Raw genomic sequence first — 26,822 nt, 5'->3', positions numbered from 1 at the left:
GTAATAGGAACATACATATCAATAATTACCTTAAACGTGAATGGGTTAAATGCTCCAACCAAAAGACACAGGCTTGCTGAATGGATACAAAAACAAGACCCATCTATATGCTGTCTACAAGAGACCCACTTCAGACCTAGGGACACATACAGACTTAAAGTGAAGGAATGGAAAAAGATATTCCATGCAAATGGAAATCAAAAGAAAGCTAGAGTAGCAATATTCATTTCAGATAAAATAGACTTTAAAATAAAGAAGGTTACAAGAGACAAGGAAGGGCACTACATAATGATCAAGGGACCAATCCAAGAAGAAGATACAACAATTATAAATATATATGCACCCAACATAGGAGCACTTCAATACATAAGGCAACTGCTAACAGCTATAAAAGAGGAAATTGATAGTAACACAGTAATAGTGGGGGACTTTAACACCTCATGCACACCAACTGACAGATGATCCAAACAGAAAATTAACACGGAAACACAAGTTTTAAATGACAATATAGACCAGATAGATTTAATTGATATTTATAAGACATTCCATCCTAAAACAGCAGATTACACTTTCTTCTCAAGTGCACACGGAATGTTCTCCAGGATAGATCACGTCTTGGGTCACAAATCAAGCCTCAGTAAATTTAAGAAAACTGAAGTCATATCAAGCATCTTTTCTGACAAGAACGCTATGAGATTAGAAATGAATTACAGGGAAAATAACATAAAAAACACAAACACATGGAGGCTAAACAATACGTTACTAAATAACCAAGAGATCACTGAAGAAATCAAACAGGGAATCAAAAAATACATAGAGACAAATGACAATGCAAACATGATGAACCAAAACCTATGGGATGCAGCAAAAGCAGTTCTAAGAGGGAAGTTTACAGCTATACAAGCCTACCTCAAGAAACAAGAAAAATCTCAAATAAACAATCTAATCTTACACCTAAAGGAACTAGAGAAAGAAGAACAAACAAAACCCAAAGTTAGCAGAAGGAAAGAAATCATAAATATCAGAGTAGAAATAAATAAAATAGAAACAGAGAAAATAAAAGCAAAGATCAATAAAACTAAAAGCTGGTTCTTTGAGAAGATACACAAAATTGATAAACCATTAGCCAGACTCATCAACAAAAAGAGGGAGAGGACTCAAATCAATAAAATTAGAAATGAAAAAGGAGAAATTACAACAGACACTGCAGAAATACAAAGGATCCTAAGAGACTACTATAAGCAACTCTATGCCAATAAAATGGACAACCTGGAAGAAATGGACAAATTCTTAGAAAGGTATAACCTTCCAAGAGTGAACCAGGAAGACACAGAAAATATGAACAGACCAATCACAAGTAATGAAATTGAAACCGTGATTAAAAATCTTCCCACGAACAAAAGACCAGGACCAGATGGCTTCACAGTTGAATTCTATCAAACATTTAGAGAAGAGCTAACACCCATCCTTCTCAAAACTCTTCCAAAAATTTGCAGACGAAGAAACATTCCCAATCTCATTCTATGAGCCCACTATCACCCTGATAGCAAAACCAGACAAAGATACTACAAAAAAGGAAACTTACAGACCAATATAACTGATGAATATAGATGCAAAATTCCTCAACAAAATACTAGCAAACAGAATCCAACAACATATTAAAAGGATCATACACCATGTTCAAGTGGGATTTACCCCAGGGATGCAAGGATTCTTCAATATACACAAATCAATGTGATATACCATATTAACAAACTGAAGAAGAAAAACCATATGATCATCTCAGTAGATGCAGAAAAAGCTTTTGACAAAATTCAACACCCATTTATGATAAAAACTTTCCAGAGTGTGGGCATAGAGGGAACCTACCTCAACATAATAAAGGCCATATATGACAAACCCACAGCAAACATCATTCTCAATGGTGAAAAACTGAAAGCATTTCCTCTAAGATCAGGAACAAGACAAGGATGTCCACTCTCACCACTACTATTCAACATAGTTTTAGAAGTCCTAGCCACAGCAATCAGAGAAGGAAAAGAAATAAAAGGAATACAAATTGGAAAAGTAGAAGTAAAATTTTCAGTCTCTGCAGAGGACATGATAATATACATAGAAAATCCTAAAGTGCCACCAGAAAACTACTAGAGCTAATCAATGAATTTGGTAAAGTTGCAGGATACAAAATTAATGCACAGAAATCTTTGCATTCCTCCATACTAATGATGAAAAATCTGAAAGAGAGATTAAGGAAACAATCCCATTTACCATTGCAAGAAAAAGAAAAAAATGCCTAGGAATAAACCTACCTAGGGACACAAAAGACCTGTATGCAGAAAATTAAAAGACACTGATGAAAGAAATTAAAGATGATACCAACAGATGGAGAGATATACCATGTTCTTGGATTGGAGGAATCAATATTGTGAAAATGACTAACCTACCCAAAGCAATCTACAGATTCAATGCAGTCCCTATCAAATTACGAAAGGCACTTTTAACAGAACTAGAACAAAAAATCTTAAAATTTGTATGGAGACACAAAAGACCCCAAATAGCCAAAGCAGTCTTGAGGGAAAAAAGCAGATCTGGAGGAATCAGACTCCCTGACTTCAGACTATACTACAAAGCCACAATCAACAAGACAATATGGTACCGGCACAAAAAGAAAAATATAGATCAATGGAAGAAGATAGAAAGCCTAGAGATAAATCCACACAACTATGGTCAACCAGTCTATGACAAAGGAGGCAAGGATATACAATGGAGAAAAGACAGTCTCTTCAATAAGTGGTGCTGGGAAAACTGGACAGCTACATGTAAAAGAATGAAATTAGAACACTCCCTAACACCATACACAAAAATAAACTCAAAATGGATTAGAGACCTAAATGTAAGACCAGACACTATAAAACTCTTAGAGGAAAACATAGGAAGAACACTCTTTGACATAAATCATAGCAAGATCTTTTTTGATCCACCTCCTAGAGTAATAGAAATAAAAACAAAAGTAAACAAGTGGGACCTAATGAAACTTCAAAGCTTTTGCACAGCAAAGGAAACCATAAACAACACGAAAAGACAACCCTCAGAACGGGAGAAAATATTTGCCAATGAATCAACGGACAAAGGATTACTCTCCAAAATATATAAACAGCACATGCAGCTCAATATTAAAGAAACAAACAACCCAATCCAAAAATGGGCAGAAGACCTAAATAGACGTTTCTCCAAAGAAGACATACAGATGGCCAAGAAGCTCATGAAAAGCTGCTCAGCATCACTGATTATTAGAGAAATGCAAATCAAAACTACAATGAGGTATCACCTCACACCAGTTAGAATGGGCATCATCAGAAAATCTACAAACAATAAATGTTGGAGAGGGTGTGGAGAAAAGGGAACCCTCTTGCACTGTTGGTGGGAATGTAAATTGATACAGCCACTATGGAGAACAGTATGGAGGTTCCTTAAAAAACTAAAAATAGAATTACCATATGACCGAGCAACCCCACTACTGGATGCGCATATACTCAGAGAAAACCCTAATCCAAAAAGACACATGCACCCCAATGTTCATTGCAGCACTATTTACAACAGCCAGGTCATGGAAGCAACCTAAATGCCCATCGACAGTCGAATGGATAGAGAAGATGTGGTATATATATGCAATGGAATACTACTCAGCCATAAAAAGGAACGAAATTTGGACATTTGTAGAGACCTGGATGGATCTAGAGACTGTCATACAGAGTGAAGTTAGTCAGAAAGTGAAAAACAAATATCGTATATTAATGAATATATGTGGAACCCAGAAAAATGGTACAGATGACTGGTTTCCAGGGCAGAAGTTGAGACACAGATGTAGAGAACAAATGTATGGACACCAAGGGGGGAAAGTGGCAGGGAGTGGGGGTGGTGGTGTGATGAATTGGGTGATTGGGATTGACATGTATACACTGATGTGTATAAAGTGGATGACTAATAAGAACCTGCTGCATAAAAATTAAATTAAATTTTAAAATTTAAAAAATAAAGGGCGGGGGGGACCTTTGAGGTCCTAAACAAACACAGCTTCTATTTGATGATTTGGTTAGAATCTGGCTAGGCTATTCTTTTTGCTGGCATGCTCTGCCAAACATTTTTTTTTTCTTTTTTTTTAAACTATTTGAGAACACAGAGCAGTTGAGAAAATGTAAGTACAAGTAGATTTCTGAAAGCACATAGTCAACTGGTGAAAAGTTACTGAGGTGTTAACAGTTGCTGTTGGGACCCAGAATATCAGTTAAGATTTTAAGCTATTGCACTCCCTTTGATTACATTAAATATGCTTTTCTGGTACCAACAAAGAGTATTTTGCTACTAATCTTCACAGCAAGTAAGATTCCATAATAAGAATCTTCAACTTATTAACAGCTACTTTCCAGATTAATGAATTAATCAAGCATTTACTAAGCATCTACTATGTACCTAGCATTTATCAAGATAGTGTTTGAAGTAAGTAAAAAAAGAAGTGGAGTTGGGAATTATTTTAATTGAAAGGTAAGTTTGTGGCATGTAAACCTGTAACAATGAATTGTATTAAACAAAACTGAGAGTTCCAAGTTGGCCATAATGCTCATCTTATTAGAAATGTAAATGCCACTGTGGGAATAAGAATTCTCTGGTAGCCAGTATGTTCAAGATCTCTTCCACTAAGCAAATTCTCATGAATATTTAATTCTCATGAAAGAAGAGACGGGGAGAAGAGAATAGAGGAGAGGGGAGGGAAGGGGAGGAAAGCACGAAATAATAGAATAAATACATCACCTTTTCTACTTTGTCGTCTAGTTTCGTTTAGCTTCACCATGATTTAAGTTTCAAAAGCTAATGAGAATATGCTTATGTTTTAGGCTACTATGAAATGATAGATCCTTGATGTAAGCAGTCCCAAATGTTAACCAATTATAATATTACCTTCTAATAGATTAAAAGGAAAAAAATAATCATTCTCTTTCACTTCAAAAATATACATCTATTTATGTCCCGATTTTCCTTTTTCTTTTCTTGTTTCCTTTTTGTTGTAATTATAAAATGCTTAAAGTTTTCTGTAAACCTAAAACTACCCAAAAAATTGAAGTCTATTAAAATTTTTTTAAATGCTTGAGGGCCAGGTATTATGCTTTTCATGTCTAATATGGATAAAATTTTGTCTGTTCTTTCACTTTATGAATTGAAAAATCGATACATTTGGATCTACCAGTGATTTTAAAAATGGATTCTTAACACAAATTTCACAAGACCTTTCCAATTCCAAATTTTAACTCTAGTGTCTAGAATAAGAGAGGTAACTGGTACATTGATTATTTACAAGGTACTTTTACACCATAAGGAAGAATCACAACTAACAAATTTGGGAAGAGGAGCACACCCAGTGTGGAGATCTTGCATACAACTCACATGCAGCTTCCTGAGTATCACCTGTATTGCAAAAGGAACTTGAATTGTGGCCATGTACAATTTAGCAACACCCTACAAAATTTAAGGCTTTTGAATACTCTATGTACCAAAGAGTTTCTAGGAAGTTATCCAAATGAAATAGTCATGGATGTGAGCAAAGATGTATTTACAAAGATAGTCATAACAGTCATGGCTATTGAAAAACTGAAAACTCAAATATCCATCAATAGGGGATGATTCGGTAAACTACTATATTATTCCCCCATGAAGGAATATTATGTGGCCATTAAAATTTAAATGAATGGTAAAAAATGTTCACAATAGATTGTGAAGTTAAAAAATCAGAGTTTAAACAGTATATATGGTATAATCAATTTTATAAATATACGTATTTACATACAGCTATAGTTATAGGTAGATACAGATATAAATAGAACGAAGACCTGAAGAACCATGCTAGTCAAAGTTATCATTCACCTGGTCTACTACAATAACCTCCTAACTGTTTTTCATCTACTCCTGTCTTCTAATAATCCTACTTCTTCTTCTAGACTGCAGCCATATTGTTTCAAAATGCAAATACTATCATATCATTCCCAGTTAGAAATACTTAAAAGTGTTCCTTCTACTTTTAGGATAAAGAACAATCTCCTTCTTGTAATTTGCAATGATTGTTCCCTGCCTGGTTCTCTGTCTCTGTCTCTGTCTCTCTCTTTCACCTCTTGCCACTCTCCTCCAGGTCCCTCTTAACTACACTGTCTACATGGACAACTGTACCCCAAAATTCAGTTCAAGCAGACACATGTGAGGTATTCTTATCCTCCTGGAACTAAGCATTGTTTTCATCCTCCCTAATTTGTACAGTACAAGAAACTTCAAATACCCATTCCTAAAGAGGAATTAATATTTCCTATCATACCGAAAAATAGGCAGAAGGGTTTTCAATCAGTCCTGAAGCAAGGTCTTGGCTAGAGAATAAACAAAAATGCACAAAGGCTGTTGGCCTCTCTCTGAAGGGTTTCTCTGGCAAGCCATTCAGTTTACCAGAACAAGAGCAGGGCTGCCATCATTTGGGTATAGAAAGTGGAGGATCTACCTTTTTGTCTTTGTCTCTGAATCATGGTCATAGAAGAATATTGATACATTAGCAACACACACATCCTTCCTCATCACATCTACCTCTCACACCAGCTGTGTGTCTTTAGGAAAATCCTTTAACTTCTCAGCACCTCAGTTTCCTACACCACAAAATGGGAGCTGAACTCAGTCATAAGTCTATTGCTACAATTTTGTCCTGATAGCTGTAACTGTAAGATTTGCTGGCTTTGGTGTTCACCTTGTATACAAAATTAGACATGAAGAACATATATAGCTTTTCCTGGCCCTATAAAGCCCTGGGAATCGATTTGGCCAATAGATGCCACAAAGAAAAGATTGCTGGAGATAGCACGTGGCATTGGAAGACAAGCCAAAGCTTTTAGCCACATACATTCAAATCCATAGATCAAACCTGGGCAGCCCAAATGCTTCATGAATTTCAGCAGCTGGATGAACCTCTGAACTTGTACTGTGTGTGTGTGTGTGTGTGTGTGTGTGTGTGTGTGTGTGTGGGAGAGACAGAGAGAGAGAGAGAGAGAGAGAGAGAGGGACTTTCTTGCAAAGGAAACCCCCCAAAACTGCAAACAATCCTCCTTGTGTGCCTGAGGTCTAGATTGTTCATGGCTACACTGAGATAAATTCAACAACAGGTTGTGTAGTGGGGCACCTCAGGAGGCTGATAGGCTTATAGACCCTAATCGTCACAGTACTCCACATTAAAATTCCTTTGAAAACGGCATTCATGAAAGGGAAATAGCACGTCCTGCAAGAAGAAACCAAGGTAGACAGTGAACTCTTTCCCTCATAATTTTTCTTACTAGTCTTTCTGATTTTACAGCATGATATGTTCTGAAACTTTTAGTAAAATGGAGGTTTCTCATTTCAGCCTAACTGCTGTTAATCTGTTCCAAATGTTAAAGTTGCAAGTAAGGTCTGGTAACCATCGCTGCATTGAATTGATAATAGGAATAGAGCTGATCACCATCTGGTTTGGTTCAGAGTACAACTTGCTGCCTAATATTGCAGAATTTGAGCTGGAAGTCCCTTGTATTTCATGAATGCCACAAAAAAAGAATTTAAACAAATAGCACTCCTCAATAGTCATATGTCCTTATTTATTGCTCTATAGGTTTGCTAAATATGGAATATCATATTACTAATTTTGGCAAATTCCAGGGTACATAAACAGGCCAAAACCTCTTAACATAAATTATGCCAGAGCTGCCTAATGATAATTTGAAAAATTCATGGTGTTGGTTTTCCAGAGTTATGACAGAAAACAATTTCAGAAATAGGAAACAAAATTTGAAATTGGTTTCTTATTGCATGCCTCCCTTACCAATCCTGCTGTTGCAGATCTATGAAAATATACTTGATTCTACCACTTTATGAATAAATTAGAAAATCTGATTTATATAGAACTACCAGTGATTTCTAAAATGGATTTTTGACTCAAAAGGAAACATTTTACAAGTCCTTTCCAATTTTAAAATTCTCTGTTGTAAATATTGCAATAATTCTGGCAAAAATCTGGCTTTATAAAAAGGAAACTTTCTTCTAATTACATAAAGTTATTACTGGGTATGATATTCTCTGAAGAGTTTGAGTGTCCAGACAATGAATATTTAATGACAAGGACTACATCAAGCTACTCCCATTGTATTCCCAATGTTTTGAATTACACCTGGCACAAAGGAGTCTACTTAATGAATGGAGCCCAAGAGACCAATATGGGAGGGAACAAGTCTTTGAATAACAACTTCCTATTCGCTTCAAATTTCTACACTTTAATGAGGAGATTTTGCAAAATATAATCAGAATGTAACGTCTCCATAAACAATGCAATAGCACGCAATGCCCCTTTCAGGTATAACATCTATACTGGCAGGAGACCCCCATTTCCTAAAGGCTCATTGCTCATTTATTTAGGAATGCATGCCCCAAAATACAAAAGCAAGGCAGAGACACAGGAAGGGACATAGCCCTCCTTGACAGACTTTTTTCTTTATATGGTTGTTATAAATACAGAATATCTCAAGGCACTCCCTCTACTGCAAGGAAACAAGATTTATTTAGACATGACTTTCTCAATTAACAAAGGCTTTAGGAATTCCTTCTGAAACTTCTGCCCAATTTTTAAACTGTATTAATAATTGTGTCATTTCATTTTGATAAGATAGACCTTCTAATATGTCCCAGTTAAATACTTACAAGTATCTAATGGCCAATGGTTAAATGACTTGAATGTAATCAAAGATTTGCAAGGCAGGAGTAGAGGTCATCTAGTCCAGCTGTGTACATCCATTTGTAGGCAGAATCATATGAAAAAGTATCAAAGAAGATATGAATGTGCCACTCCTGTTTTTAGAGACCTTCCAAGTAGATTTTAACATCCATTGAATGACCTTCCAAGAATCCTCCTAGAATCAGGCAGTTCTTTAAACTTCACTTTCCTTCGACACCTTCTGGCTTACCTGTGTGCTAAAAGAATAGCTCTCATCTACTTGCCAAAAGCTAATGTCTATGAACTATGGACTGTTTTGTTCTTTTAACAGTATGATTTCCATAATAAGAGCAAGGTTGAGGTAAAAGAGCAAATTTATCTTCCTGTTCTTTTTCTCCTTCCTTTCCAATCTCGAAACTCCTTTCTTTTCAGGTTCTGCACATCATACCTCTGAAGCCTACTGTGTATTTGCTTTGTCACCCATCAGACATAACTCTACAGAGAGAAAAAGTGCCTCTGTGGCACATTATAACTTGTGCCAATAAATCCCCACAATATCAAGAAAATTCCTTTGTACCGTGATAAAGATGTCTTCTAACAGCCAAGAAAGGAAACACCAGTCCACATGTGCACCTTAAAAGAAACTTCATGTACTTTGTTTATCCTGTCCATCTGACAGCCCTGCAATCTGGGAAGCTAAGCAGAATTGGGTCTGCTTAGTACTTGGAAAGGAGACAGTTTGAGAATACCCAGTACTAGAGGCTTTCTCTCTTCCCACCCCCATTACCCATACCCTATCTGCCCAGAGCAGTGTGGTGGTGCAGAAAGCAAACTGAATCCCAGATAAGCAATAAAGTGATTCAATAACTTTCTATGAATTACAAATCTTCACTGTGCCCAAATTCTCAGGACAAGTTTTTAAAATTTCTTTCAGCTCTAAAAGTCTAAAACCAATTTTCCTAGTAAAAGTCTATTTAGTTAGGAATGGGGTATGCTGATGGGGTACTAAACTTGAAGAAGAAATATAAAGTTAAATGTGTGCAACACTGAAAATATTCTGAACTTACACTCTGCTTTTCCCCCTGCATTAGTTTGCTCTGACTTTTCCTCCATGACTGAATTGCATTTTCCCTCCACTCTGCCTATGCAAGTTCCATTTCATCCTCAAGACCTAGTTCAAGTCTAACATTCTGCTTGAAGCCTAATTGCTAAAATCCTCGTTAAACTCTATCCTCTGAATATTATACCCACAGTCTTGACCATATGGTTCTGGGTTTAATTATTCTCTATTTTTAAAAATATTTCTATTTTTTCTTATCTGCCCATCCAGATTGCCAACTCCTTGAGGAAAGTTAAACTACTGTGAGCTTTGGTACTACTTCTCCTTTCAACACTTTCTAAGCAAAACCTCGAGCAGGATCTTGAAACTGTGCCTGAGTTTCCTCATCTCTAAGACAGAGCTAGCCATACTAAGCATACTTGGTTGTTGAGACATAGTAATAAATAAATACTTGCTGATAATCAATAAATACTTGATCATTAAGGAAATCAATGTTTCCTTAATGATTTGGAAAATTTTTTTTAATGTATTTCAGGATCATCATTATAAAAATCAGTTTCCATTGGACAGCATTTTAGACCTCATGATAGGATGGTCAGGTGACTCATTGCTTTAGATGTTGATGTTTGAAAAAACATCCCTCTTAATAGTTATACTTGCTTTGTCTCTTCCTCTATCAAAAAATAAAAATAGTGGGCCAAAGAGACATCTGAGCTTTGGTGAATGTTTCTATTCAAAATAAAGATCCTCTGCTTATTCACTGGATATGTCTGCTGAAACTCCATAAGAGGCAAGAAAAGCATGTTGAGAAAATCTGTTATAGGCAAGGGTTTAGATACCCCAAGCTTTTGATACACCACTCAAAGGAGAGGTGAGTGTAAACATCGCCAAATGAACATGATTAGGCCAGGCCAAAAAAATCACTCATCTCAGCTGTCCTTTCCCCTGGTATAGTACAGAATAGCCTCTTGGGGATAACGGATTTAGCTCACTAGAAAATATATTATATTATATATATAAGATGGAAGTTGGGCTTCCCTGGTGGCGCAGTGGTTGTTATATATATGAGAAGGAAGTTGGGCTTCCCTGGTGGCGCAGTGGTTGAGGGTCCGCCTCCCGATGCAGGAGACACGGGTTCGTACCCCGGTCCGGGAAGATCCCACGTGCCGCGGAGCGGCTGGGCACGTGAGCCATGGCCGCTGGGCCTGCGCTTCCGGAGCCTGTGCTCCGCAACGGGAGAGGCCACAACAGTGAGAGGCCCTTGAACCGCAAAAAAATAAATAAATTAATTAATTAAAAAATAAATCATTTTGAAATAATGAAAATTCACTGTTAACGTTCTTTTCTTTTCTTTTCTTTTTTGCGGTACGCGGGCCTTTCACTGTTGTGGCCTCTCCCGTTGCGGAGCTCAGGCTCCGGACGCGCAGGCCCAGCGGCCATGGCTCACGTGCCCAGCCGCTCCGCGGCACGTGGGATCTTCCCGGACCGGGGTACGAACCCGTGTCTCCTGCATCGGGAGGCGGACCCTCAACCACTGCGCCACCAGGGAAGCCCAATGTTATTTTCTTAATAAGCAAAACTAAAAAAATTTCCACGTTTAAAGCAATTATTTCAAATTTTAAAATATGCCCAATGTTTGATAACTTAAAAATAATCTCATATTTTCCCAGCTATACCTGAAGTTTAAACAAGCAAACAAAATAGCTCAACTAGCAAAGGGAGAGATTTAGTTTAGTTCTTTGTGCAATGATGGTCATTTTTTTACTTGAGATTTCCAAAAAGTCTAATGTAATAGAGACATCTTTAATTGGACAACTTCAAATGCCTTCTGTGTATGTCAAGGAAATGAAAATGCCAAATGATCCATCAGAAATCCCTATATGTCAGGCACAATTAGGAATAAGAATAGCCTTATTAGGAATAAGAACAGCCTTGTTAGGAATTGTTGACTGTGGACCCCTCTACTATTGAAGATTTTTCTTTGCTGACTGAAGGGCTCTTTTGTGGCAGCCCTGAGTCAACCTGCTTTAATACATTATTTCAAAAGCCAACATAAAACAGAATTTCTAAAAAGTCTTCTTGGAGAAAAATCTTGAGGAGGAATGAAGGAATAATTGAAAAATAGTACAATCAGCTATGGAGCATTTAAGAATCAAGTCTATATGCTCCCAGAAATTTTGCACACCACTGGGAGACTTTCTTCCTTCTCTTTCTTACTTGCCTGAAACTTAGACCAATTAATATAATATCATTTAAGCATCTATAATTCATGAAGCCAAATATAAAAAATGCAGAGAAAAAGTACAAAATACAGAAAGCAGTTATTTCACATGGCATTTTAAAAGCCTATGAAATAAAGAGATGAGGATAATAAATATGAAATAGTTAAATAAAGCTAAGTATGTAATAAATTTTTAAGTCTGGTAGTTATATGCTTTGATACAGAGTTTTACCAAAACTGAGACAGGACTTAAGTTGTCCCTGAGGCAAAGTATTTAGAGAATAGGAAAGGCATCCCAAACCCCTCAAATAGTAGGCCAAGAAAAACAGTCAAAGGAATTCTTATGAAAGATTTTGAAATAGTGAAAACTTTTCTCCAACTCTTTCTTTTGATGAGAAATCACTTGAAATCCCTAAGGAAATTTATAATAAGGACCCATGTTTCATCATTAGTAGTAGAATAGTAGTAGTAGTATAAAACCATTATTTTAACTCAGTACCTGCCACCCATTCTGTGCTTCATAAGTGCCAATTACTGTTTATAATTATTATATGATTAATCCTGACAACAACCTTAGAAGTAGAAATTCTTATTCCCACTTTGTAGATTAGGAAATTGAAGCTTCTCCAAATCATGCAAAATCTGAAATGACCCACATTTTAGTTCTTCTCAGAAGAAATAAACTAGAAATATATTTATGTTGCTCAGTTTGTAACACTTCAGTTAATTCACCAATAAATGTTTATTGATAACCTAACATATGAAAGTACAATGCTAGGAATTTACATTCTATGAAAGACTTCTTCAGGATGATGGAACTGATCGAATGCATGATGTATCGAAATGTCTTGAGATAAGAACTGGGCAACTGGGAAGAGTTTGGATTTGAATTAATAATAATGGCAAGAAAATAAAAGAGCAAGATAGAGAACACAAAATTTTTCCAGTAAAGTAAAATCAATTTAATTTAATATTTGGACCAGCTGTAACAGTATTTTCATAGTCAAAATTATGTAAAATACTAAATGTTAATATGATCAAAATTACAATGTTAACTGTAGTAGGAAGAGAGGGATGTGGGAAGGGTGTTCATATGTGGTAGGGATGGAGAAAGAGAGCTAAATCCTCATCTTCCATAAAGGAAAATCAATGATTAAAATTGAAAAATCAAGAAGAAACAACACAAACCTGTTAAGTAAAGACATCAATATACTGACAAAAGTTAAATGGACGTAAGTTAAAAGGATGAAGAAGTGACCTTATAGAACTACTTGACTCCTTAAGCTATGTGTATGTATAATTTGATAAAAATGAACATCCATGATTTATAGAGCATGGTGAATTTTTGAGTGGAAGAATAACAAAACTTGCTCTAAATGTATTAAGCAATACAATGTATTAAGAGAGAGAGGGAAATCAGTTGGAAATCTATTCCCCTAGGTTAAAGGGAATGTAATAAAGACTTGAACCAAGTTATTGTCAGTGAAGCCAGAAGGAAAGGGGACTATTTAGAAGACAGTTCAGACAGAATCACAAGGACTTGGGAGATATTGGATATAGATACACAGGGGGGATGTTTAGGATAATTCAGAGGCATGTTTAAGATAATTTGGAAGTTTATAACCTGAATTACTAGATGGAGCTGCTCTCTGTGTAGTTTTCTGATTAATTCACAATAACATGTATTATTCTCTACTATATAAACATATTATAATTTTTATTTTTATTATACATACTAGTATATACATGTTATATATGTATTCTGGAGAGATACTAATCCCTTGTTGGTTATATGGATTGCAAGTATTGGCTCCCAGTAACTTATCTTTCGATTTCTTTATGGTGATTTTTGATGAAGAGAAATTCTTAATTTAATCTTGGTATTTATTTGGTTTTCTTGATTTGAGTGAGGATTACTGTCTTTCAATAATTCTGAGGAATTCTTTTTGAATACTCTTTCCCATTGACTCTATAATCTCCTTCTAGAACTCTGATAAAAAGTATATTCTTCCTTAATTCTCCACAGCTATTAACTTCTCTATCATGTTTTTCACTTCTCTCTGGACTGTAGTTTAGATAAGTTCTTCAGAAATTACTTCACCAATTCTCTTTTCTGCTGCGTCTAATCTGATGGTTAATCTTTTCACTGTTTTTAATTATTATGTTAATAATTTCTAGAATTTCTATTTAGTTATTTTCAAATCTACTTGTTACCTATTTATGTTTTCAAGCTTCTATCTCTTTAATCATATTAACCATGATTGTACATTCTGTCTCATAATTCCAGTGTTTATAGTTTTGGGAGGTCTATTGTTTTGATTGTTTTGGTAGATTCTCATTTATGATGTCTTGTCTCCTTGGGTGCTTTATGATTTTTTTACCATGAAAGTTCATTTTCCTTGGTGGTTGAGGCCTAAACTGAAGTTGGAATTCCTCCAAATAATTTTCATTTGTTTCCGCCAGTCATCTGGGGGCATTACCAGCTGGAAACATTCTAAGCTAAGCTCTCCACTAAACTCCTTGAGGCTTTTCAGAGCCATTGAGGGGCCAGTTTGTACTTATATATTCTCAAGGAAATGTTTACTTATTCTTCACTTACCTAGCATTACTGGAGAATTTCCTTGGTGTTTCCATCTTTATTTCACTCCTATACATCTCAGCTTTGTGTAGGGGTATCCTATTAGGTAGGTTTCCTTCCATAGGTGGATCTTCAGTTTTAACTAGTATCCCCCATGGCCCAAGAAGCTGTCAAATGGAAACCCAGTATTTCAGGATTCAGCAGAAATCCTCAGAACAAAACTAGGTTTGGCACTTATCTTTTATGGTTCCTGGTTTACTCTGTTTTTGGATTTGGCTGCTTTGCCAGGTCATCAATGCAAAAAAAAAGTATATACATAATACATGTAATATATATAAAAAATATACATAAGATTTTATTTTATCCAACTTTTAAAAATCTGTTCAAAGGGTGGTTTAGAGTAACTAATCTCCAGAAATATACATCCAGGTCTCCATCTTCCTTTAATGGTAAACTCAACTTTCTTGCTTTCCACGTTGTAGAATACATCCTGTTTTAACTCTGTTCCACTGCTTATAGATCTGTGATGTTGAGTCTGCAGTTCTATACTGTGTATGACTATGCTCCTTTGCTACAGTGAAAGGCTAAACTGATTTAGTCAGTACATGTTGCTAAACCAGGCCTACACTGCTTATCTGGCAGTACATTGGTACAGGTACACTGTCTCAAGCTTCTGAAAACCAACAAACGAACAAACAAAACCAGTAAATGGCCTCTAATAAACCAAGGGTTGCTATATCTAGCGTAGAACAAAAGGACTGTCAGGGAATCACTGAAGTACACAATGCTTTTATTTATCTCCTCTGTCAGTGTTTTTTTAGATGTTGTTAGAAGGCTGATTTTTTGAGAGGTAAAGCTGTATTGTACATAAGAAGCAATTTCAATAACTAGGGTTCTGCTTAGTTATCGTAACAAGTCTCATCTATTTGAAATCAAATGTATTGATTTAATAATAACTGATTTTATAAGTAAACACACATGTGAATGTCCAAAGGTGACTGTTTCTGATGACTGTTATTTCACTAAAGGAACAAAGTTCTGACAAAAAGCACATTGCTGATTCCTATAATTAAGGAAAGGTTAACAATTAGAAGAGATAAGCAGCTGGGAGAGAATTAAAATCAGAAAAACGAAAAGTGAGGAGAGACCTGCCACTTGAGAGGAAAAATAGACTGTGGTTTTTCGTGCTACCAAAAGCAACAGTAATTCATCATGAGTGTGATAATAGATCTAGCATCATGGGCATGGAGAAGCTTTATTTTTTGTGCAGAGTAAAGCTGGATGATTTTCCCAGCTATAGGGTATTACAGTAAAGAATTACTTTAAACGTCACTAGGTAGAGGCCCCATATTGAAATAGAATCATTGGCAAATTGAGAAAATCAAAATCAAATCAATAATTTGCATGCCTAACGTAAAATTTTATGTCACAAAAATGTGCCACTGAGGTCTATCCTTAGCACAGACTTTGGGTTGAGCCATAGCTTTTTTTCCCCTGAATCAATCTTTCTCCCTTAATCATAAGAAAAAAAGAAACTATAAGAGCTAGCCAGATGCTTCAATCCTGAAGGAAATTGTTTTAGTGTAATCCAAAAAGAGGAAAAAAAGCCAGGAAATTTGGAAAGCTCAGGCCATTTTATACCACACCCAGTCTGTTGCACGTAGGCTGTGTGACTTGTTTGGCAACTTCCAAAACAGCTATATGTACCATAAAGGTTCAGTATTTAAGTCTTAAATACAGTATGTGTGGCCTGATTGGCTTCCACCAGCTGACTATCTTATTTCATGCAATACAAATCAACCACAATGCTAAATATCCTTTTAACTAAATCATACTGTGCATAAAACTGTCAGGCAAGCAAATGACAGGAGAACAGAACTCTTAGATTTGAAGATGCAAGAACCAGTTACTGACTCATCAAAGAAGAAGCTGTATTTGTAGTTAAGTCCTCAACTGATTAAAGTGAAACTAAATAATCCTAAAAATTCAGCTAACACCATAGCAAATCAGAGATGTGTTTAGAGATTTAGCAAGAGAAAAATAATCAGTGACACTTAAAACACCTGATAAGCTAAGGAGGCCATCTTCACCGTAGGTACAATCAGATTCTACCTCTTACCTCAGGTTCAAAGGATTTTAGTACTGTTGAGTTCCTTTCCTACTAATATCTTTGTTCATTGGGAATTTAAACTATTAAAAAGATAGAGCTTTGTGGTGCAGAATGTTTTCTATAAGCAATACAATTTGTTACAAAACAAAATTTTATTTTTACCATATTGGGAAGTAAGGTTGTCCCTGAATGAGTTTTTTACTTTGTTCACTTTGTAGCCTTAACCTACAAAACTTTCTGCTCTGCTATTTTGAAACAATAATATGCAGTTTTTGGTGTATGTAAAAGTGGAAGATTACTACATTTGAAATATAATATGATAACGTAGGTCCTAAATGACATTAGTCTGTTCCAGATTTACCTTTGATGTAATTTGTTAGTTTAGGCTGGCCTACCCGAACTTTAAACGCAAAATGAAACAATCCTAGATTATTGAGAGACTTTCCAAACTTAAAATGGAAAGGGAGCAGTAGCTCCTATTCCCACTCTATAAAAATCCAGATCCTATTTTTGTCATTTGTTCTTTAGAAATGAAGGTCTAATAAGTATAACACTTAAATGGCAATATATTTACTTCTTTTATTCATTTTCAAAACCAAGACTCTGATGGAACATTTGTGTTTCTAATTTTTTTCCCTCCCTGGCATATCGCCAGCTTGCTATTTTCCAAATGACATTTTGTTTCAGGGCTTTGTTACAATGCTAATAATTTTCTTTATTTCCTTGCTACCCAGATTCAATAACTTACTTTGAGCCATAGCAATGTTTTAAGTGTTGTACCAAAATCTAAAATTAAATGAAGCTGTTTGTTAATCTTGTAATATAATGTCATCATTTATATTTGTGCCACAAATTGGTGTTCTTTTTCTTCTTTTATTCAGTCTCCTCTATTTTATAATATTCTAAATCAAGTCAAATTTGAATGTGCACAAATAGAATTTCTATGAATTACCTTTCTATCAGATCTGGGTAAGTGGCAATGCCTAAGCAGAAGACACTGATCATAATTCAGTATATATTTTCATGTTTAATGAATTTTTCAAAATGTTTTACAGACTGAAAGCATTTCCATGTATCATAAAAACTGAATTTTAAAATTTTTTACATAGAAAATTCTATATTAATCTGCAATGAGCTTCTTTATCTTCTATGGTTAACATGAACTTCTACACAGAGGAAAGATACTATGTTACAATAAAGAACCTCTAACTCAAAAATTGCATTACCTGATACAAAAGGGAAATATTAAATGACACCTGACCCCTTCTAACCTTTTTATGTGAAATTAATAAAAGTATTTTTTTATTTTAAACATCAACCAGAACTAAATCTAATGGCCAGAATCTTAACAACTGTATTTTCAATCACACTTCAGGGAAATATCTTTCCATATCTATTTCTGATATGACTATAGTATTAATAAACATGCAGTCTTACAAGCAATTTTGAAATTTTTATCCAAGTTTTATCTTATTTGTGATTCTAGTTTGGAGAATGGATGGCATTACACATACAACTAATTGACTAACATAAAAATTCATAACTCCATATACCTCCAAATTAAAAAAATAAAACATTCTGGAAAAAGGAAAAACAATGGAGACAAAAAATCAGTGGTTGCCAGGGGTCAGAGGAAGGGGGTGATAAATAGGCAGAGCACAGAGGATTTTCAGGGCAGAGAAAATATTCTATATGATATTACAATGATGGATATATGTCATAATATTTTTATCTAAACCCATAGAATCTACAACACCAAGACTGAACCCTAAGGTAAACTATGGACTTTGGGTGATTATGATGTCAATGTAGGTTCATTCTTGGTAATGAGTGTACCATTCTGGTGAGAGATGAGGGATGGCTATGCATATGTAGGGACAACGGGCATATGGGAAATCTCTATACCTTCCTCTCAATTTTGTTGTAAACCTAAAAGTGCTCTAAAAAACTTTTTTAAAGTCCTTAATAAAAAATATTTAAAATTATATTTAAAAGAAGCTTTTCAATTTCAAAAATTTATAATAAACACGTTATACCCTGTTTACTTCCTATCAAGCATTTTATCATCAAGCTAGTCACACAAGTTATTGAGAAAAATAGAATTTTTCCTAGACTCCCTGTTATCCCTTACCTTCTACCATATTCATTTCATCAGGTCTTACTATGTTTAAAACAAACAAACAAACTCAGAAAAAAGAGATCAAATTTGTGGTTACCAGAAGCGGTAGGAAGGGGGAATTGGATGAAGGTGGTCAAAAGGTACAAACGTCTAGTGGTAAGATAAATAAGTACTAGGGATATAATTTGCAACATGAGAAATATAATGAACACAGCTGTATCTTATATATGAAAGCTGCTAAGAGAGTAAATCCTAAGAGCTATCATCACAAGGAAAAAACATTTTTTCTATTTCTTTAATTTTGTATCTATATAAGATGATGGATATTCACTAAACTTATTGTGGTAACCATTTCATGATGCTTGTTAAGTCAAATCATTATGCAGTACACTTTAACCTTACACAGTGCTATATGTCAATTATAGCTCAATAAAACTGGAAGAAAAAAAGTTTATTTAGAAAACAAGTTTTAATATTTCATAAATCTGTCCATTTTCTCTCATTCCTTTTATCCTTACCATAGTTTCATTTTTTTTCTCACTTGAGCTACTCTGCCTACCTCCTTTCTCCACTAGCTCAAGTCTGTTTTGAGTACATTAACTACAGTGCTAATAAAATAGTTACTTCAATGTGGACACACTTTAGTAGACTCAAACCATCTACAGGATAAATTCCATGCTCCAAAGTATGACATACAAAGCTCTTGGTAATCAAGCTACTTGTTTTTTCTCCTTCTTATGGTATAAATCTAATTCTACCATAGCCTACTTTTTATTCAATAAATATTTATTGAACTGTATTTTGCTAAGTACCTCCTTCTTTAAATGACGAGTTCATGTACTTTGCCCAATTTTCATTGATTTTTTTAAATTCATAAATGTGTATGTTATTATACTAAATGTTTTTTCTTCACCTATTGTAAAAACGTTTATCATCGTTAGTACATTTTTATATAACAAGTTCTTTAAAATTTTAAGTTGTCATCAATTTAAAATAGACCAAAAATAAAAAAATAAAAAAAATAAAATAGACCAAAATTTCTGTGACACGCCCCCCCCAACTTCATCCAAACTTGTGGGTTTTGGTGGTATTACTGATTCACAGTGGCTAGGAAGAGACAGAGTAAGGGAGAGGCACAACCTTCTTGGTCCCCAGAAGCAGGTCCCAATGATTTGTATACCACCCATCTTTGTTTTTCACCATTTAACATCATATTATGTTCATTTACCATCATCTTCAAATCATCAGTCCTTCTGTGGATCGCCCTTCAGAGTGCCATCACCCTTTGGATCTTCAACATCCACCAGACTGTTTCAAGACCTTTTAGACCTATAACCTACATCAGTCATACATTTGCAAGATCTTAGCCTGGTGCCTACTGTAGGCAAAATGCTATGCTAAGCCTTAGGGATACCAGGAAAAATGAGCAAGATACCACACTAGTAGCATAAAGCACAAGTCTTGTGTTAACAGAGAAAGTCCCCTTAACTCCATAGAATATGGCTTTGCCTTTTCTGGATGTTAGACCTGGCCCTTCAAGGCCTCTGCCAGTTCCAGTGATCTTTTCTGAGATCTCTTTTTGCCTGACACCCCTGCCACATCTAATGCAGAATACTTTCTTGTTAAAATTCTTCCTTTAATTTTTATTGTATCATCCTTCTTCTGATTCTCTTCTGACATATCTGAATGAGAGAGATGGAATGCTGAGGAGGATAAAGCATGAACTTTATTACAGATCTTGCTTTGAATCATCATTGCTCTACCATTTATTGGGTGACTGGGGGAAAATTATTCATCTTTCGTAGTTGTAACTTTCTCATTTAAACTGAGTATGAAATGAGATAAAGTATGTAATGTCATTCATTCAATGGTTATTCCTCTGTAATTGTATTTCCTTAGTTCTCTATCCTCTACTATTTTTTCTTCTTCCACTCCCCAAATTTTAGTAAGCCTTAAACTTTAATACCTAACTTTCTACTCTCCTTTCTAAATTCTCTCTTTTCCTTAAGAATTACATGGAAGCCTATGCCTATATCAGTTTCTGTATGGCCATTTCCCAAATAGTAATCATCATGGGTTCACAAAGGTCTTATAAGGAATCATGATGTTAAATTAACAATGTTATCTGTTTCAGTATCTACTTAATACGTTAATAATTTTTAAAAAATATCCATGTAAAATGAAATCTGGAGAGCCTAGGAGTGCAAGTGCTGTAAGAATGTACAGTGAGTATTGGAAATCAGAGGAAGGGCCTCCATACATAGACACTGTCAGTTTATAACTCAGCAAAGCATTACCAGTCATCACGAAGGTATTAATCATTGCTTAGTTTTAAATCATCTGTTTTTGGTCCCTTATTACCTAGTTTATACCCATAATCAGTCATTGGTTGAAGAAAGATAACACAAGAAAATAATAAAATACACATTAATGAGTAAAAACATGATAAATGTGCAAATTTGCCTCAAAATGATCTTCAGACCCATTAGTTTAATCTGTCTGATCAAAATTCTTTAAAAGTGCACCAGTATTTCTTGTACCTCAAAAAGCACTGCTAATAAAATAAATGACTGTGATGATTATATCCAATCTGGCCTTATTTTAACTGGTAATGAAAACCACTATCATCATGACTTCCCTGGTGGCGCAGTGGTTGAGAGTCCACCTGCCGATGCAGGGGTCACAGGTTCGTGCCCCGGTCTGGGAAGATCCCACATGCCGTGGAGCGGCTGGGGCCGTGGGCCATGGCCGCTGGGACTGCGCGTCCGGAGCCTGTGCTCCACAGCGGGAGAGGCCACAACAGTGAGAGACCCACATACCGCAAAAAAAAAAAAAAACCACTATCATCAATGCTATATTTGTGAAGACATACTAATAGGTAGCAACATTTTCTCTTATGTCATCATGAGAATAAAATAAAATAATTATGAAAACTTTTTGCTAAATTACTTTGTTACATGCCATAGGAAAATCAGAAAATAATTTTTTAAATTCCTGAGTTGGCAAAATCATATATTATTGTGAAAGAGATCATTCATCCAAAAAGGTTAGGAAATAATTATCTACATCAGTGATTCCCAAAGTATATTCCTCAGAACAGCACTTGTATGGAATTTTTAAATTTTAAGAATAAAGCCTTTAATGTTTTAGAAAAAAAAAATGATGCATATTTGGTTCAGAAAGTACACTGAAAAGTGCCAGGAAGAAACTAAAAAATCTACTACTATTCCATCATCCCAAAATAATCATTGCCAACTTTTATTGAACATTCTTACGCACATGTACAGCTTGCAAAGGAGTCCTTCAGAAGGGCAAATATAAATAACTTCAGGAAAAAATGGTGGAATCATGATTATTTTTAAATTTAATTTTTTTTAAATAAATAGAAGGCAATACTGAAATTCATAAAAATTTAATCTTCACAGAAGATATGGTTACTAAGTAAAAGATCTCTCTAAAGGTAAGAAAAAAAATTATAAAAATCTTTGATGTCACTTTTGAAACTATATGTTTTACCTTTAAACCATCTCCTTACAATGAAAGATTAACAATTTTTTCCACTCTAACCTAATTTTTGTTATATTTTCTCTTTAGACTATCAAAGCTTACATTTATATTTTGTTCATTTTTATTTTGTAACAATAATTCCCAGTTGCCTTAGTTCTAGATTTATTTTAAAAATAGAAGTAATAAAGATACTACATCACAGGTATTTAAGATTAAATGAGAATTACATAGAAATCCCTTATAAATTGTAAAGTGCTAGAGAAACATTTGTTCTAATAATTAATACTTCCCCCCATTCTTTCTCTATACTTACTTCTCTAAACTCTCATCCTAGCAAAAAAGGCCTAGCCACTGTGCCTCTAGAAGGTGGTTTTCTCCTCTCTAATACTGATGCATAAATTGTTACCCCAACCTAGAATGCCAACACTTGATCTAAAACTACCCATCTTTCAGTATCAAGGCCAAGTCTCTCCCCTTCCCTCAAGTTTTTACAGAACCTTCTGAACTGCAATGACATCTTCATCTGAAGCTGTAGGCACTAACATATTAAGTCACTAGGCAATAAGAATTACTCACATATTATTCTACTGGACAGTTATTTCCTGTGTACACTAATAGAATTTTCATTCTTATTCACTGTCTTTCAAACTAAACTGTAAGCATCTTGAGGGCAAGATCTAAATATTATATTTTTGTCGCCATATTCACTTCTGTTTTATGCATAATGGTACCACCAGTGTATCCATTTCATAAGCTTCCAGAGAACAGGGAATATAATTGTGCAACACAGTTGGGGTAAACACAAAGTTAAAAGTTAACTTAATAGATATTTAACTAAACTATGACTCAGAGACTGCCAGTGTTTAAAAAATAAAATGAATTACATAAATTAAAATGAACACAATTCACAAACCTAGAAATTATAACGAATATAATTTCATATGTCAACATTAAGGAGTTAATTCTCGGTTGTGTATATTAAGAATCAATGCTAAGAAGATGTTTCTAGGTTCTTAATATTAAAAAGGTAGTTCTTGGGATATCTGAAGATAACCTTTACGAACATCAAATATTACAGGTTAATGTGGTAGATGTATATGGGTTTGGGATATTGGCTTGAGATAAATGTACACTAACTCTAAAATATACTAGTTGTTTTTAAAAAGAAATTCTACATATTAATAAGTTCACTTTTATTTTCTGTTCTGTTTCTCTCATAAAAGTTGAGGAAAACCTTTTTTAATTAGTTCATTTAGATTTTCACTTAGTTTAAGTAAATGAAAGCTTACAAAATGATATTGATGATAATGACAATTTTTCTTTGACCAGGAAAAAATAAGCATCATTCTAATAGCTAATTTCCCATATTAAAATTCTGCTTGAAAAGTGCATGTCAACTGACAAGACATAATATTTTAGTTTTTAACTTTTTGGTTTTAATATTATTATACAAGTTTATTACAATGCAAATGTAGTCAATTATAGGTAGAGTAACTATGGCACACAACTGCAGTTACATTTGGTGTTCTTGGAATATATGGGTCCAAGTAATAAGAAGCTACTACTTCATTGCCAAGAAGTCAGGTTTAATTTACTTTCTTTTTCCCTCCCTCTTCAACTGGCTGAAATACAAGTTCCACTGCAAATGCAACAACCAGCAAACACAGATGCCATCATAAATACATAATGCTGCCAAGTAGGAAACCCTACATTGACGAATAACAGAACTCCCTATAGCAACTGGAAGATATTCTGGGCAGCATATTTAAAGTCTTGAAGCTATATTATAAATAAAATGCATGTGTCCCTTGTAACTAAAAAATAAGTTAGTTTTTTTTTTAAACACTGACATTTACTATTACTCAATGGGTAATTTTTCTGTCTGGTTTATATTTTTAGTGGGTTGAGAGATTTTATAAATCTTTCATTCTGAACTTCTGTAATACATAACTGCTATCAGGGAGGCTTTGCTATGCCTTAAATAAAATTTGCCATACTAAATTTAAAAAAAAAAAACCATGGAGAGTTTTCAAACTTTGCTAATTAAATTCATAGTCTGATAACCTAATTTGACTGTTAAAGTTTAGCAATTGAATGACTCTCCTCACTGACTTCAGTTAGCTTGGAGATAAAATATGATATCAACAAATATTTATAAGCATTCCCTGTGGCAAAAGTATGTGTTAGATAATGTAAGGAAATGAAACTGAAGACAAGACCTCTACTCTGCAGGAATTTTTCCTCTGGATAAGTGTAGAAATCACCTATACAAGGACACAAATAAATCAAAGCGATATTTCATTAGAAAATCTGATCCCTTGTGGGATGTTACAAGAAGCATCGTTTGCCCACAACTGTTTCAAATTTTGAACTCCCAAAGCAAAAATTCCAAGCATTACCTATCAACAGACACAAAAACTAGAAGAGAAAATGATCTTTTAAAGCAGAGATAAGATAGAGTCTCAGAGATAAGATAGAACTCTCCAAATAGCCTTGGTTTCAAATCTAAAATATTTTGTACTCAATTTCATGATACCTTCCCCCATCACATTCACTATGAAATGTCAATTCTGAGGAGTGACATCACCACGATGGCAAAGTAGGAGACCTCAGACTCCATCTCCCCACAAGGATCAACAATTAGACCGCTATCCATGAACAAAGCCAGCTCTGGGAGAACTCAGGAGTCCACTTAAGAAACTTTAGCAACACAGTGGAACAAAAACCCTGAGAATAAACACACAAAAAGGATAGGAAGAACAGCTTCATTTTGCCTCCCTCATCTCCCTAGGCCAGGAAGGAACTCCCCAGCTAGAAAGAGTTCCCCTCACTGGGAAAGAGAGAGCAGGGTGAGTCATCAGCTTCCCCAGCCTTTCAGTTCACTATAAGAAGAATCCACTTCAGTTTCAGCCCACCAAGAGACTGGCGAAGCTGAGACATAGATACAGCTAGGAATAAGGAAGAAGGGCAAGGGCTACCAGTATCAGCCACACGGTGGAAGTGACCATGATCCCCAGCAAACTCCTCTACAGAAGACCCGAGCAGATTTTGCTACTGAAGAAACCAGCACAACCACAACAGAACCCCTACAGATTTATCTGGCTTGTGCCCCACAGGTTTTCATGTTTACAGATGCCAAATGCCTGAGTATCTCTCCTCACTCCCCACTTCCCTCCCTATCAGAACCTGGGATCTGCACTGGCATCCCGGCTCTGTGGCTGCATGAGTGCAAAACACAGCCTTAGACCCCCATGGCTGACCCCCAATGCCATGTGCATGCTTGGGGCTAGCTCCTCCAGCTGTGCACTTGTACACCTCCAGTTTGATTCCTGTCACCAAACTTTGCTGCATTGAATGCACCCATGGCAAGACCTTGCAGTCACAGGAGTGTATGCTGACAGCCAGGGCCCCCCAACTGCCAGTATGCCCAGTTGACCTTGGCATGCGCTGCTTGCCCTGGCCGCTATCACTATGTGTGTACCTGCAACCAGCCCCTATCGTTACACAGGAACCTGCAGCTGGCCCCCAGATCCACATACCCCTGACTCCAGCCACCACCACTGGCTTGGTCCCTAGCCACTGGACCTGGAAGCACAGCTGAAGAACCAATAACCCTCGCAGCCACTGAAGATCCCCCACAGTGCTCACCAAGGACCACATAATTTCTGATATTATGTACTCCAGTTGGCCAAGCAATTGAGATGGTACACCCCTCCACAGGACCCAGAGCCACCACATGCACGCACACTTGGTGCCCTGAACCACTAGACCCAGGGTCACATCATGTTCCAGCAGGCCCCACACAGGTGAAGGTCTTTTCTTACTGAAGTCAGTCCATAAAGTCTGGCAGAGGTGACTGCTTCTTCAAAAGTGCAGACACCTATGCAAGACTACTGGCATCATAAAGAATCAGGTAAATATGATACCACCACAGGAACACAGTAAATTTTCAGTAAATGATGCCAAAGAAATGGAGATCCAGGAATTGCCCAATAAAGAATTCAAAATAATTGTTATAAAGATTCTCAGAGAGTTGTAAGAGAACACAAATAATTATTGAAGTCAGGAAAATAATATAAGAAAAAAATAAGAAGTTCAACAAACAGAAAACATGAAAAAGAGCCAAAGAAAAATTTTGGAACTGGAGAACACAATGACTGCACTGAAAAAGTCAATAAGAACTTTAAGAGCAGATGGCACAAACAAAGCAGAAGAAAGAAATAGTGAGTCCAAACACAGATCATTTGAAATTATCCAGTGAGAAGCAAAAAAAAAAAAAAAAAAAAAAAAAAAAAAAGAGAATGAAAAGGCATGAAGAAAACCTACAGGACTAATGGTAAAAGATTAAGAGAAACAACGTAGGCATAATTGAAGTCCCAGAGGGAGAAAGGGGTAGAAAGCTTATTTAAAGAAATAATGTCTGAGAATTTCTTAAACCTGGGGACAGATTTGGACATCCAAATTCA

The 26,822-nt window shown here is 35.5% G+C and overlaps 1 protein-coding gene across 1 annotated transcript in view; it reads right to left on the bottom strand.

The window, feature by feature from the left end:
* TRHR (thyrotropin releasing hormone receptor) overlaps positions 1–26,822 on the bottom strand; it is a 562,879-nt gene that overhangs the window by 535,691 nt on the left and 366 nt on the right. The gene's annotated exons all lie outside the window — the stretch shown is intronic.

This window comes from Tursiops truncatus, chromosome 17 (genome assembly GCF_011762595.2).
Source record: "Tursiops truncatus isolate mTurTru1 chromosome 17, mTurTru1.mat.Y, whole genome shotgun sequence".
In the NCBI taxonomy this organism is placed as follows: domain Eukaryota; kingdom Metazoa; phylum Chordata; class Mammalia; order Artiodactyla; family Delphinidae; genus Tursiops; species Tursiops truncatus.
This window is presented reverse-complemented; position numbering and strand designations above follow the sequence as displayed.